Here is a 12,888-nt window from a genome sequence, read left to right as displayed (position 1 = left end):
TGACTTTTAATTTCTTTTATTTCTGAGATAAACATAAATTCTCATAAAGTTGCAAGAAATAATACAATATATGGACATCTATAACATATTAGTTAATTTTTCCAAAAGTTGATTGTGATATCTTACAAGTATTGGATACAATACTACAGCTATGAGATTTATAGTAGTACAAATTACTGAATTTACTCAAATTTAACAAGTCTTATTGCAGTGTATGCGTGTGTTTTGAGAATGTGTACTTACATGCAATGTAATCTTATACATAGAATCATGTGGACACCACCATTTGAACATATAGAACAACTCTGTCAGAAGGATTCTTCCTGCTACTCTTGTAGACAGAAAGAATTTCCTCACCAGTATCCAATAATACCTAATCTATCCTCATTATGGAGCTGAAATATTTATTTCATAATTTGTATTATAATTCAATACTATTTTATCTTGTTGCCAAATTAATCCAGTTTTTAGCATGGATTTTTAGCTGACTCTTGTCTTTTTTTTTTTTTTTTTTTTTTTTGACAGGCAGAGTGGACAGTGAGAGAGAGACAGAGAGAGAAAGGTCTTCCTTTTGCCGTTGGTTCACCCTCCAATGGCCGCCGCTGCAGCCGGCACACCGCGCTGATCCGATGGCAGGAGCCAGGAGCCAGGTGCTTTTTCCTGGTCTCCCATGGGGTGCAGGGCCCAAGCACCTGGGCCATCCTCCACTGCACTCCCTGGCCATAGCAGAGAGCTGGCCTGGAAGAGGGGCAACCGGGACAGAATCCGGCGCCCCGACCGGGACTAGAACCCGGTGTGCCATATCCTCATTCCTTTTGGATATTTTTAAGACATCCTTACTTTCTGGTACTACAGTTTGCAACAATTCATTTTCTAAGAGCGTATGCTATGTCTGTGTTAGATTTGGTTTGTGTTGTCATATTAAGTCTTCTGATGTAGGAACAAGGGTGTTTTCCTATTTATTTGGGTCTTCTTTAATTTCTGTCTACAAAGTTTTACAGTTTTCTGTTTTCAGCTTTGTAATTATATTAAAGTTAATCCTAATTACTTCTTTTTGATGTTATTATAAATGAAATTGTTTTCTTAATTTTATTTTGGAGAAGTTTACTGTGTAACTGTATAGAAATGCAAATACTATTAGAATTTGAATATTTTATATGGTAATTGCTGAAATAATTGATTAGCTTTAATTGGTTCCTTTGTGATTTCTTTAGAGTGATCATAAGATCCTATCACCATGGCCGGCGCCGCGGCTCACTAGGCTAATCCTCCGCCTAGCGGCGCCGGCACACTGGGTTCTAGTCCCGGTCGGGGCGCTGGATTCTGTCCTGGTTGCTCCTCTTCCAGGCCAGCTTTCTACTGTGGCCAGGGAGTGCAGTGGAGAATGGCCCAAGTGCTTGGGCCCTGCACCCCATGGGAGACCAGGAGAAGCACCTGGCTCCTGCCATAGGATCAGCACGGTGCACCGGCTGCAGCGTGCCGGCTGCTGCGGCCATTGGAGGGTAAACCAACGGCAAAGGAAGACCTTTCTCTCTGTCTCTCTCTCTCACTGTCCACTCTGCCTGTCAAAAAAAAAAAAAAAAAAAAGATCCTATCACCTGCAAAACAGAGATAACTTTACTTCTTCCATTCCGATCCAAGTTTTTTCTTGAAGTTTGACTTTGGTTGGAGCATCCAGAAATACTGAATGATGGTGCAAAGAGTCGTCACCATCTCCTGGTTTCTGATCAGGAAATGAAATGATTTCGAATTATAACATAGTTTGATGGATCTGGGATTTTGTTTTTGGATTGCATCAGATTGGGAAGTTTCTGTCTATTTCTAATTTTTGAGCATTTTATGATGAAAGAATATTGGGTTTTGCAACATTTTTATGTATCTATTGAGATAATGCTATTTATTATTTCCTTTGTTCTAAGAATATATTACTTTGATTGTTTCTGAATGTTGAACCACCCTTCAATCCTATGACAAATCTTACTTGTGCAAGCTTTATAATCTTTTTGATAAACTGCTGTATTCAGTTTGGTGTGATTTTGTTTAGGATTTCTGCATCTAATTCAAAAGGGATAATAGTCAACAGTTTTCTTGTGATAGTTTGGTATTAGGTAACACTAATTTCATAAAATGAGCTTAAAAAATTCTTCCTTCTCCTGTATTGGTGTTAATTCTTCTTCAAATAATTGGCATAATTCATGAATAAAGTTATTTAGGCTTGCATTTTTCTTTGCATGAGGCTTATTTTTTTTTTTTTTAATATTCAGTCTCCATACTCATTGTGGGCATATGCATGCTTTCTATTTGAGTCAATTTTGGTAGTTTGTATTTTTATAGGAATTTGTGCATTTCATCTATATTATTAAACCTGCTGGCACACACTTGTTTAAAGTGTTTGTTACAATCTATTTTATTTCTGCAGCATCATTAGTAATTTCCCTTTCTCATTCCTGAGTTTGGTCAGTTGAAACTTCTCTCCTTTTGTTTGCTAGGCATGTCAATTTGGTTGATATTTAAAATTTTCTGGCTGTGTTGATTTTCTCTATTGCTTTCTAGTTTGTAGATGTGGTGAACAGTTATAATCTGTTAGCTTCAGTAATGTAGATATTCTTCATAAGGCTTCAATCATATGGAAGTCCTAAGAGCAAATCCAAGATTCATCTAGGAAGAAATTCTGGGTTACAACTATAGCCCCAGTTCCTGCCTGAGTTTCCAGCCTGTGGGCACAGTCTGTGGATTTCAACTTGCCAATCTTCACAACCTTGTGAGCCAATTCAAACATACACACGTACATATGTACGTCATCAACAGGATCCTATTGATTCTGTTTCTCTTAAGAACATTGATTCATACTGGTTCACACCACATATATTTACCAACTCATTTTTGCAGTTATGAAGATCCCTTAGCTGAAATTATTATTGCTCTGAAATGGCCTAACAGAGCTTCTTAAAGTCATATCATTACTATGCTTTTAATTTGGCATTCTATATTAAATAAAAGCTTTATTGCCCTTCCATTTATTTATATTTGTATTCTTATATCAATATAAATAACACGGAATGCAATCTGTTACTGATATTTATTTTTATGCTCAAGTTGTGTCAGATTTGGCCAATGGAATTTTTGGCAGACCTGATTGTTCTATTCTTATTTAAGCACTTTCATGCCAAAGAGAATGATGATGCAGGGACAATGTCTAGTACTCACTTCTCACTCATGAAAATAAGCATTTCTGTAAGGATTCTGATAAGTTTAGGTTAACAGTACCTTCTAGAAACAAAGAACATGTTGCCAGGAGTGCTCACAGATACTGAATTATTGTTATTGCCTTACCCTTTTGGACAGAGTTCAAGCCAGGTACTTTGTGTGCAAGTGTTGTCCTTGGTTTGCTTCTATCATATTATTGTTGTGGTTTTGTGAATTGATGTTTATTAAGATCTACTTACATGCTTCTCATCTTTCCTCTAACTCATACACTTAATCTGCAATCACTTCTCTACTTCCTCAAGAAAGCTTCTCTGGTTGGGACCTGGTGAAAAAAACAATCATAATCTAGCTTGCCTGAAAATACAGGATTTTAAAAGTTTTCTTTGAAGATAGATGTGCCAAATAAGAAGTGTCTAGACTGATAGTGTACCAGGGTATCTGCCACTTCTATAACTGGGGCTGAAAACCTGGTCATCAATTTGTTCTGATCAGTTTATAAGTTACCTGATTTTCTCTTTACAGATTTTATGATTGATTGGTTTCTGATGCTCTGTAATTTCACTGAAACACACCTCCACGAACATGGAATGTTTTCTGACTGAAACTCAGGGGACTCCCTAAGTGCGTATGTTGGTATGTTTCAGTAAACCTGTGAAGTTGTGAGTGATATCTGATTAGTTCTCCTCTCTATTCTTTCTGGAGTCTGGATGCTATGTATGCTGGGCCTTCTCTCACTGTTCTGTGAATCTCTTTTCTTCTTTCATATGTACTCTCTCCCTTTTGCAGAACACATACTGCATAATATCCTGTGGTCCATATAATTCTCTCAATTTTTCACAGCTTTTCTCTAGTTGTGCTTATTTTGACCCATTTAATTTCTATTGTAATTTTACTTTAGAGTTTGTGCCTGATTTATAGTTGTTGATTGTCACATATTATATTCTAGTTTTTCTTAATATTTGTCAGTTTTACTTCCTTAACATATCAAGTATGCATTGCATACAATGATTTTAAAATCTGTAGTGAATGTGTGCTTTTCCTGGTAGCTGAAAATAGCGTCTTTTTATTCTTAAATTTAGAGATTTTGTGTGAGGGCTTTTTTTCTTTTTGTTTATGTTCCTTATAGCTCAACATTCTCAGTCAGAAAGCAGATTTCAAGTATGTTTCTTCCAAGTAGGTCTCTTTCACTTTCTCTCTCTCTCTCTCTCTTTTTAATTCTGCTTCTGTGAGGGGCCAGGAGGCAATGCCAGCTCAATATTAACATAAACTAAATGTTCAGCTTGGATGTGAAGTCAAGGGTGTCTCTGTTTTATCTGTAAAATGTACCACCTATCAGATTAAGAACATTTCTTTGATTCCAATTCTCACTCTCTTCTCTCCTGTAATACATGGCTTCATAAATTTCTTTGACTCATGAGAAACTGGTAAATATACCTGGGGATAATTCTGACTTCAGAGTTTGCTTGCCCTGTGGTTTCATGATTTATTTTTGTCTCTGGCCAGGATGTTATGTAAGAATCTTTAAATCCTTGCTTTAAATTGTAGCTTAGTAGAAGTGAATTTAATCTACCATTCCTTGACATCCAACATGTTGTTGATATTTATGGGCTAGCAGGCTTATTTATAACAATATATTTAACAAAACAATTTTTATATTTTATGTAAATATTTATATACACAAACTATTGCAATAGAAAATTATATTAACAATGCTAGTTACCATATATTTCATAAAGACTTTAAATGTTTTAAATATTGAAATGTGGAATGTGTATTTTAAATTATATTACTGTACCCCTGGGCATGGTGACATAGGTTGTAACTAATAAACTGTACAAGCATGAATATTTATATGCAAACATAAGCATGCATATTTAATCATGGTGCTTCTTCTGATTATTCCAACACTGAATGAATTAAAATACATTCCCATGATCAGAACCTTGACTATTTATGGAGACTGTAGTGAGAATTCATTGCCTTACTTGTGCAACACCCAAGAGAAATCCCCTCTGTCAAGAGTTTCACATCCATTTTAGGAACACATTCACCATGTTCAACCCAGGAACATTATTTCTTTGGAACAACATTCAGGAAGATGCCCCTGGGAAATACAAAAGGCAAATCATAAAGTTTAAAGGATTGCTTTAAAAAGTTGAAGAAGTAAAGACTGTGTTCAGTTGCTAAGATTGTTTGGTGGTAGCTCCATGCATTTTCTTTAGTTGGCACAGTTAGGCTTTGCTTATGTTCAGAGAAATCCAGAAACAGTTGGAATATAGAGCAGAGAGCCAGAACACAATAACTTTACTCCATATACAGATTTGGTCTTGTGGGCTCCCTCTGAGAACTTGAGCATGTACTGCCTTGGAGTGTGTGTGTGGATGTTTCTGACCCACCACACACAGCAGTAAACCCAGCGCTTGGTCTCAGCCCACATGCACAGCACTACATCACAGTTCCAAGCCAAGAACAGGAGGACAAGGGTTATAAATGCTTATCGCCCAGAGACAGAGAAAACACTCTGGATCTTAGAAAGATGAGAGTTTGTTTTCTGATTTAAAATATCTCTTAGGGGCCAGCATGTGGCATAGTGGGTAAAGCTGCCACCTGTGTTGCCAGCATCCCATACAGGACTCAGTTCACATCTCAGCTATTCCCCTTCCAACCTAGCTCCGTGTTCATGGCCTAGTAAACCAGCAGAAGATGGCCCAAGTGTTTGGATCCCTGTTGCCCTTGTGAGAGACCTGGATGAAGCTCCTGGCTCCTGGCTTTGCCCTGGCCGCTGCTGGATGTTGTAGCCATCTGGTAAGTAAGCCAGCACACAGAAGATTTCTCTCTCTCTCTCTCTCTCTCCCTATAAATCTTTTTAAAAAATCTTTTAAAATGCTAAATGTGATATATGATTAGACATTTTGAATGTAACTTTTTCTTTAAAATCTTATGAATTTTATATTTTAGCACAAAGACATAGAAGTTGACCAAAGCTACACAGTTAGCAAATGCAATAGCTTTTCTCATGTTTTCCATTGCCATAACTTCATATACTGTATTCAAATAAAGTCAGAGTTCAATGTACAAACCATGATAAAACCTTACATTCATATATTATTTGAAAACATTTGTAGACTACTTTGTCCATGACTACAAATGCTAATAAAACCAAATGAGTTTTGAATGAAGGTGCAGAAGCATTCAATGGAGAAGATCATCTTAAACAAATATGCACACACAGGAAAAAATAAAAAAAGAAAACACTCATTAAAGCTTACTTTTTGTAGAAAAGTTAATTTATAGACCCAAATGTGAAGTATAAACTGTGTCTTCAGACAACACAGGAAGAAACCATTGCACATAGGATGAAGCAGAAATAGTACACATGAAACCAAAGGCCCAATTTATCAAACACAGAACAAATACAATGGTGTTCACCAACGTTAAAATCTTTTGCTCTGTGTAGACTTATTTAAGAGGATGTGAAGGGAAAACAAAGACTGGGAGAAAACATTACCAAATCACTTATCCTGTAACATATCCTGTGGAGTATTTATTACATTGTACATTCATTACAGATATACACATATATGTATATGTATAAGTGGATATATATATATATACATAGTTTCTAAATGTAACATTCTAAATTTAACATCAAGAAAATAAGCAATCACATTAGAATATGAACAAAAATCTTGAGAGATATTTCAGCCATGGAAGAGGATACACAGTTTCAAATATTTATTTAAAAAGGTGTTCCCATTATTGTCTGTTAGGGAAACCCAAGTGTAAATTAGAATGAGATACTAATACGCTAATAGTTAAAGTAAAAAATTGTTCGTTCACAGTAAACCATGTTATGATCAGGATGTAGAGAAATTCAAGCACAGTACATTTTTTGACACTCTAACATGTGCCTAACCACTTTGTAAAACAGTTTGGCTATTGGTGCTCGGGTATCTGCACTATGTAATGCAGAAATTATGTCCTTAGGGAATGAAAACAACTTCATACAAAATCCTAGAGTAAGTCATGATCTTCCTTAATGTTTGTGTAGTTTACTTAGGACTCTATAACTTGGTAACATGTCCCACACAAAATCATGAACACAGTTGTCCATAGTGGTAGGATGATATTTCAAAAATTCATGGTAAATGGAATTAAAATGTTAGGTTATCTGGTGCAAAAACATGAAAGTCATGCAGCTTTTTCATAGCATACATTTTTCATGAACTTTTTAACAACCCTTATTTATCTTGATTTTAAAATGGTTTTGTGTAGCAGTCACTGTGTCATAGAATGGTAAGCCTCCACTAGCAGTGTCAGCATCCAATATGGGCCCTGGGTTCCAGTCCCAGCTGCTCCACTTCCCATCCAGCTCCTAGCTAATGAGCCTGTGCTCCTGGGAAAGCAGTGGAGGGTGGCCCAAATGTTTGGGCCTTTGCACCCACATAGGAGACAGGGAAGAGGCTCCAGGTTCTTGGTTTTGGCCTGGCACAGCCTCAGGTGTTGTGGTTCCTTAGGGTAGTGGACCAGGAGATAGCATATATATTCATATATATCTATACATAGATATATATCTCTCACCTTCTCCCTCCGTATTTATGCCTTTCAAATAAATGAATAAATCTAGAAAAATTATTTTACACGAAATAAACATCTTACAATGCCAAATTTGTATCAAATGAAAAACAGACAAATTAAAATTAATGGCATGTCTGTAAAAGAAGTATTATCTATAATAAAAAGTATGAAATTATGCTAAAATATAGAACCTTAACAACACTATATTAAGTGAAAGAAGCCAGTCATAAAGGAGTAGATTTGTTTTTCAATTTTTAAAATTTGTTTTATTTATTTGAAAGGTAGAGTTGCAGAGAGAGGAGGAGGAGGAATAAATGGTGGAAGAGAGAGAGAGAAGGAATCGTCCATCCACTGGCTCACTCCCACAATGGCCACAACAGCTGAGGCTGGGCCAGGCGGAAGCCAGAAGCTTCAGGAGTCTCTCCCAGATCCCCACATGGGTGCAGGGGCCAACGTACGTGGGCCACCTTCTGCTGCTTTCCCAGGTACATCAGCAGGGAGCTGGATCAGAAGTTGAGCAGTGGGGCCAGCACTATGGCGCATGGGTTAATACCCTGGCCTGAAGTGCCAGCATCCCTGATGGATGCTGGTTCGAGGCCTGGCTGAAGAAGGAGATTTTGAATAATTCTATTGATCTGAGATTTCTGAAACAGAAAAATTTATAGATTTTTGATTGCTTGTGGGGATTGGGTTTCTTTTGGGGATGAAGAAATATTCTGTAGTTAGAATGTGGTGATGGTTGCCAAACTCTGTGAATACAATAAAATCCATCAAATTGTACCTTCTAAAAGTTATGACATTTATGACAGGAATTAGATCTTATTAAAGCTGTTAAAATAGTTTATATACTTAATCATTTCATTGTGATACACTTTTTGCAATGTCAAAATTGCAGTGAGAGAGACAATTCCATAATTACCAATGCTCAAATTGAGAGTAGAATTCACCAATATATGATAATTAGCATTACATCAATGTCAAATTCCTGGTTCTGATAATGTGCTATGGTTTTGTAAGATGTGTTCATTGGAGGAAGCTTGGTGAGAGACACATGAGAATAGATTGTTTTTAAATTTTTTTTGAATTTCAATGTTTTTAAATTACAATACTTTTGAACATAGGACTATAAGGAAAGAATCTTTCTTTTTTTTTAAGAAAGGAACTTCCTGACATATTTGGAGCCAGCATTGTTATAGATCACAACCCAGTTGAATTCTGTGTTCCTGCTATTGCTGTTGGTTGGACATTTAGCTTTTGAACTTCAGCCTTGTAGTGGTTCAGTTATGCCCCAATCTGATCTCTTTGAACTTTGAAGTTCCAAATTTAGAAAACATTACCTTCAACATTTACAGAGATATTCAGTAAAGAATACTGTGGTTCTAAGTAACACAGCACTTACAGGTACACAGTGTACTAGGCATTGGAAAACAGATAATACAGGACTCATGGTAGTGAATTAATGGAAAAGTAGAGGTTAATCATATAAGCAGCAGCCTATTAGATACGGATCAGCTATCTATTAAATACACATTGTTGTACCAGTGTTTTTTTTTTTAATACAACAAAATGGGTGTGTTGACATTGCATGTTCCTGAATAGAAATTTGTCATGTTTTGCCCATGAGCCAGTCACTGAATCTCTGTGATCACGTGAGTTTGATGAAAAGAAAGGAACCCCAAAGAGGAACCTGTTGGGTCTGCCAGTTCCAGAGCACGTTTGGCAGTTACAGGACAGTGCCACCACTGAGTTAGAAGGGCTATCACAGTCATTGAGCTGTGCTGACACACCATCCAGGCAGCATCTGGTGCTTTATTTCAAATGAATGCCCGCATTTCCCTGTGAATGTGCTTGTGTGTGATGAATTATGTGGGCTGTCTTGATTTCCCACAGCTCCTTCGAAGGAGAGGACACTACTTTTTACAAACCCACTACTAGACTTTGTACCAGCTGAAGCCATCAGAGGCATGCAACAGAAATTTGAGTTTTACCCTGAAATCTTGCTCATAAGAAGTGATCATTAGCCCTATACAAGCTTAATGAAACATAGAAGAAATTTTCACTATGTACATGAGTATTTTTGGAATATTGACCAGATTTTATGAAGGAGCATTGCTATTGGAAAACTATTATCCTTGCTCCAAAGAAAGAGAAAGTCATCAAAACTGATTGTGAACCTCGTGCAGTTCAGAGAAAAGTCTCTCACTGTGCTGTAACTTATCCTCTTGTCTTTGGGTCCATTGGAAGGCAGTAGTCATGAACCACTGCATAATTGTTTGCAGGATGATCAGGGGATCAGAAACACATTTAGCATTAGAGCATTATATTCCTTTTGAAATGTATTAAATATTTCTCTATGACATTCTTCACAGATAGCATCTTAATTTTAGTATATTACATATTTATCATGCTTTATCGTAGGAAAATGGAGCTACTCAATAGAGAATAAGATATATTAATTATAAAGTAGCTATAACAATGCATTGACATAAAAGGAGGTATATATGGAAAATTTACAGATTACAACTTCATGTAGACAGAGATGAACAACTAACACAACACAAATAACTATGAATATATACATATGTTTTTCATTTTTCTTTTTTTCGATTTTTATTTAATAAATATAAGTTTCCAAAGTACAACTTTTGAATTATAGCAGCTTTTCCCCCCATAACCTCCCTCCCACCTGCAAACCATCCCATTTCCCACTCCCTCTCCCATCGCATTCACATCAAGATTCATTTTCAATTATCTTTATATACAGAAGATCAACTTAGTATATACTAAGTAAAGATTTCAACAGACTGCATCCACAAAGACACACAAAGTATAGAGTACTGTTTGGGTAGTAGTTTTAGTGTTAATTCACATAGTACAACATGTTATGGACAGAGGTCCTACATGTAGAGCAGGTGCACAGTGACTCCCGTTGCTGATTTAACAACTGACACTCTTATTTATGACGTCAGTAATCACCCGAGGCTCTTGTCATGAGCTGCCAAGGCTACAGAGGCCTCTTGAGTTCGCCAACTCTGGTCTTATTTAGACAAGGCCATAGTCAAATTGGAAATTCTCTCCTCCCTTCAGAGAAAGGTACCACCTTCTTTGATGGCCCGTTCTTTCCACTGGGATCTCACTCACAGAGATCTTTAATTTAGGTTTTTGTTTGTTTGTTTGTTTTGCCACAGTGTCTTGGCTTTCCATGCCTGAAATACTCACATGGGCTTTTATCAAGATCTGAATGCCTTAAGGGCTGATTCGGAGGCCAGAGTGCTGTTTATGGCATATGCCATTCTAATTGAAAATGAATCTTGATGAAGAATGGGATGGGAGAGGGAGTGGGAGATGGGATGGTTTGCAGGTGGGAGGGAGGTTATGGGGGGAAAAGCTGCTATAATTCAAAAGTTGTAATTTGGAAACTTATATTTATTAAATAAAAGTTGAAAAAATAAAACAAATGTGCTCCTCATCCAAAGACCTTTTTTTAAAGGTGTATTTATTTATTTATTTATTTATTTTAATTCAGAGTTACACAGAGAGAAGGAAAGGCAGAGAGAGAGAGAGAGAGAGAGAGAGAGAGGTCTTCCATCCGCTAGTTCACTCCTCAGTTGACCGCAACCGTCGGAGCTGCACCGATATGAAGCTAGCAGTCAGGAGCTTCCTTCAGGTCTCCCACGTGGGTGAAGGGGCCCACAGACTTAAACCAACTTCCATTGCTTTCCCAGGCCATAGAAAAGAACTGGATTGGAAGTGGAGCAGCTGGGACACTAATCAGCCAGTACTGTAGGCGACAGCTTTACCTGCTACACCACAGTGCTGGCCCCCATCCAGAGACTTCTAACTAGCATTTTAACAATTTATTTATTTGAGAGACAGAGCGAGAGTGAGAGAGAGAGAGAGAGAGAGAGAAAGGGAGAGAGAGAGAGAACCTTCTAGTCACTGTTTCTTTTCCCCACTAATGTCCAAGACAGCTGAGACAGGGCAGGCTGCAGTAAGGATCTGGGAAATGCTTCAGGGTCTCCCACCTTGGTAGTTGGGACTCAAGTACTTGGGCCATCATCTGTTGCCTCGCAGGTGCATTAGCAGGCATCTGGGTCATAAGCAGAGCAGCCAGGGCCTGAACCACTGGGATGGGGGCATTTTAAGCAGCATCCTAACTGCTGCACGATGACACCCACACCAGCGTGATTTTCTTCTTTTTAATGAGAAGTGTCCTGCACTGTTTTCTTTGTACCCTCTGTGTATCTTTCTGGGTGATTCTTTTAACAATTTTCCCACTCATTTTTAAATAATTTGATTATGGTGGGCCTTGTTTGTCTGCTCATCATTCACTGAAATCCCTGCTCCATATTTTTATAGTTTTCACTAAATTTGGAAAAAAATCAGCCTTATAGATTAAAATACTTTTTACTATGATTGCAGGTATGCATTTATACATTTTTTGGCTTCTTGATGTCCCAAAGTTTGTTGATCTCTGGTCATTTTTTTGTTTATTCATTTTTTTTGTCATTGAGTTTCCTTTATGGAACTCTTACTGCTATGTCCGTGAATTCACTTATCTTCCTTTTTTCCTGTAATATACAATGTGTTCTGAATCCCGCTCACTATATATCCCATGTCAGATCCTTTATGTCAGGTAGTTTATATCTCATCACTGTAAATTTGACTGAGTATCGCCTGCTTACCTCTCTTCTCCCCTCTCCCATCTGCAGAACTTGCTCAAAATAGCTTCTTTACCATCCTTGTCCAATGATTCACAGTCTGCTCCTATGGCAGTGTTATTCTCCTCACTGTGAGTCATTTCTCTTGCTTTGTCCATGCCCAGTCATTCGGTACCTGATGTTTGACGTCGTGAATTCTGTTTCGTGAGCAGCATTTTTGCCCTATCTGTTACCACATTTGGACTGTGTTCTAGGATTTGGACAAGCTGCTTGGGAACAGCTGACCTTCCCAGTGCTGTTAGTAAGCATTCTCACGTAAGAACAAATCTCCCTAACATGGCGGCAGTGTGGCTCTGTCCAGAGGGGATGGCCCCTGGGCACTCTGCTGTGCACCACACACACCATCGCAGGTCCCCTCACTCTGCCTGGTGAAAAGCACAAC

The 12,888-nt window shown here is 37.7% G+C and overlaps 1 long non-coding RNA gene across 6 annotated transcripts in view; it reads left to right on the top strand.

The window, feature by feature from the left end:
- The first annotated feature begins 3,149 nt into the window (after positions 1-3,149).
- LOC103349951 (uncharacterized) overlaps positions 3,150-12,888 on the top strand; it is a 73,519-nt gene continuing 63,780 nt past the window's right edge. For 4 of the 6 annotated variants that reach the window (XR_016233542.1, XR_016233544.1, XR_007923123.3 and 1 more), the window contains exons 1-3: positions 3,154-3,357; positions 3,730-3,840; positions 5,878-6,012. This is a non-coding gene — a long non-coding RNA (uncharacterized LOC103349951). Of the gene's footprint in view, positions 3,358-3,729; positions 3,841-5,877; positions 6,013-8,070; positions 8,576-12,888 lie in introns of those variants that run through there. The other 2 variants (XR_007923125.3, XR_007923122.3) reach the window with 2 other exon arrangements.

The sequence above is a fragment of the Oryctolagus cuniculus genome, chromosome 5, assembly GCF_051225735.1.
Source record: "Oryctolagus cuniculus isolate XC-2025 breed Fujian yellow rabbit chromosome 5, ASM5122573v1, whole genome shotgun sequence".
Classification (NCBI taxonomy): domain Eukaryota; kingdom Metazoa; phylum Chordata; class Mammalia; order Lagomorpha; family Leporidae; genus Oryctolagus; species Oryctolagus cuniculus.
Note: the sequence above shows the minus strand (reverse complement) of the source record. Positions and strands in the feature narration are given on the sequence as shown.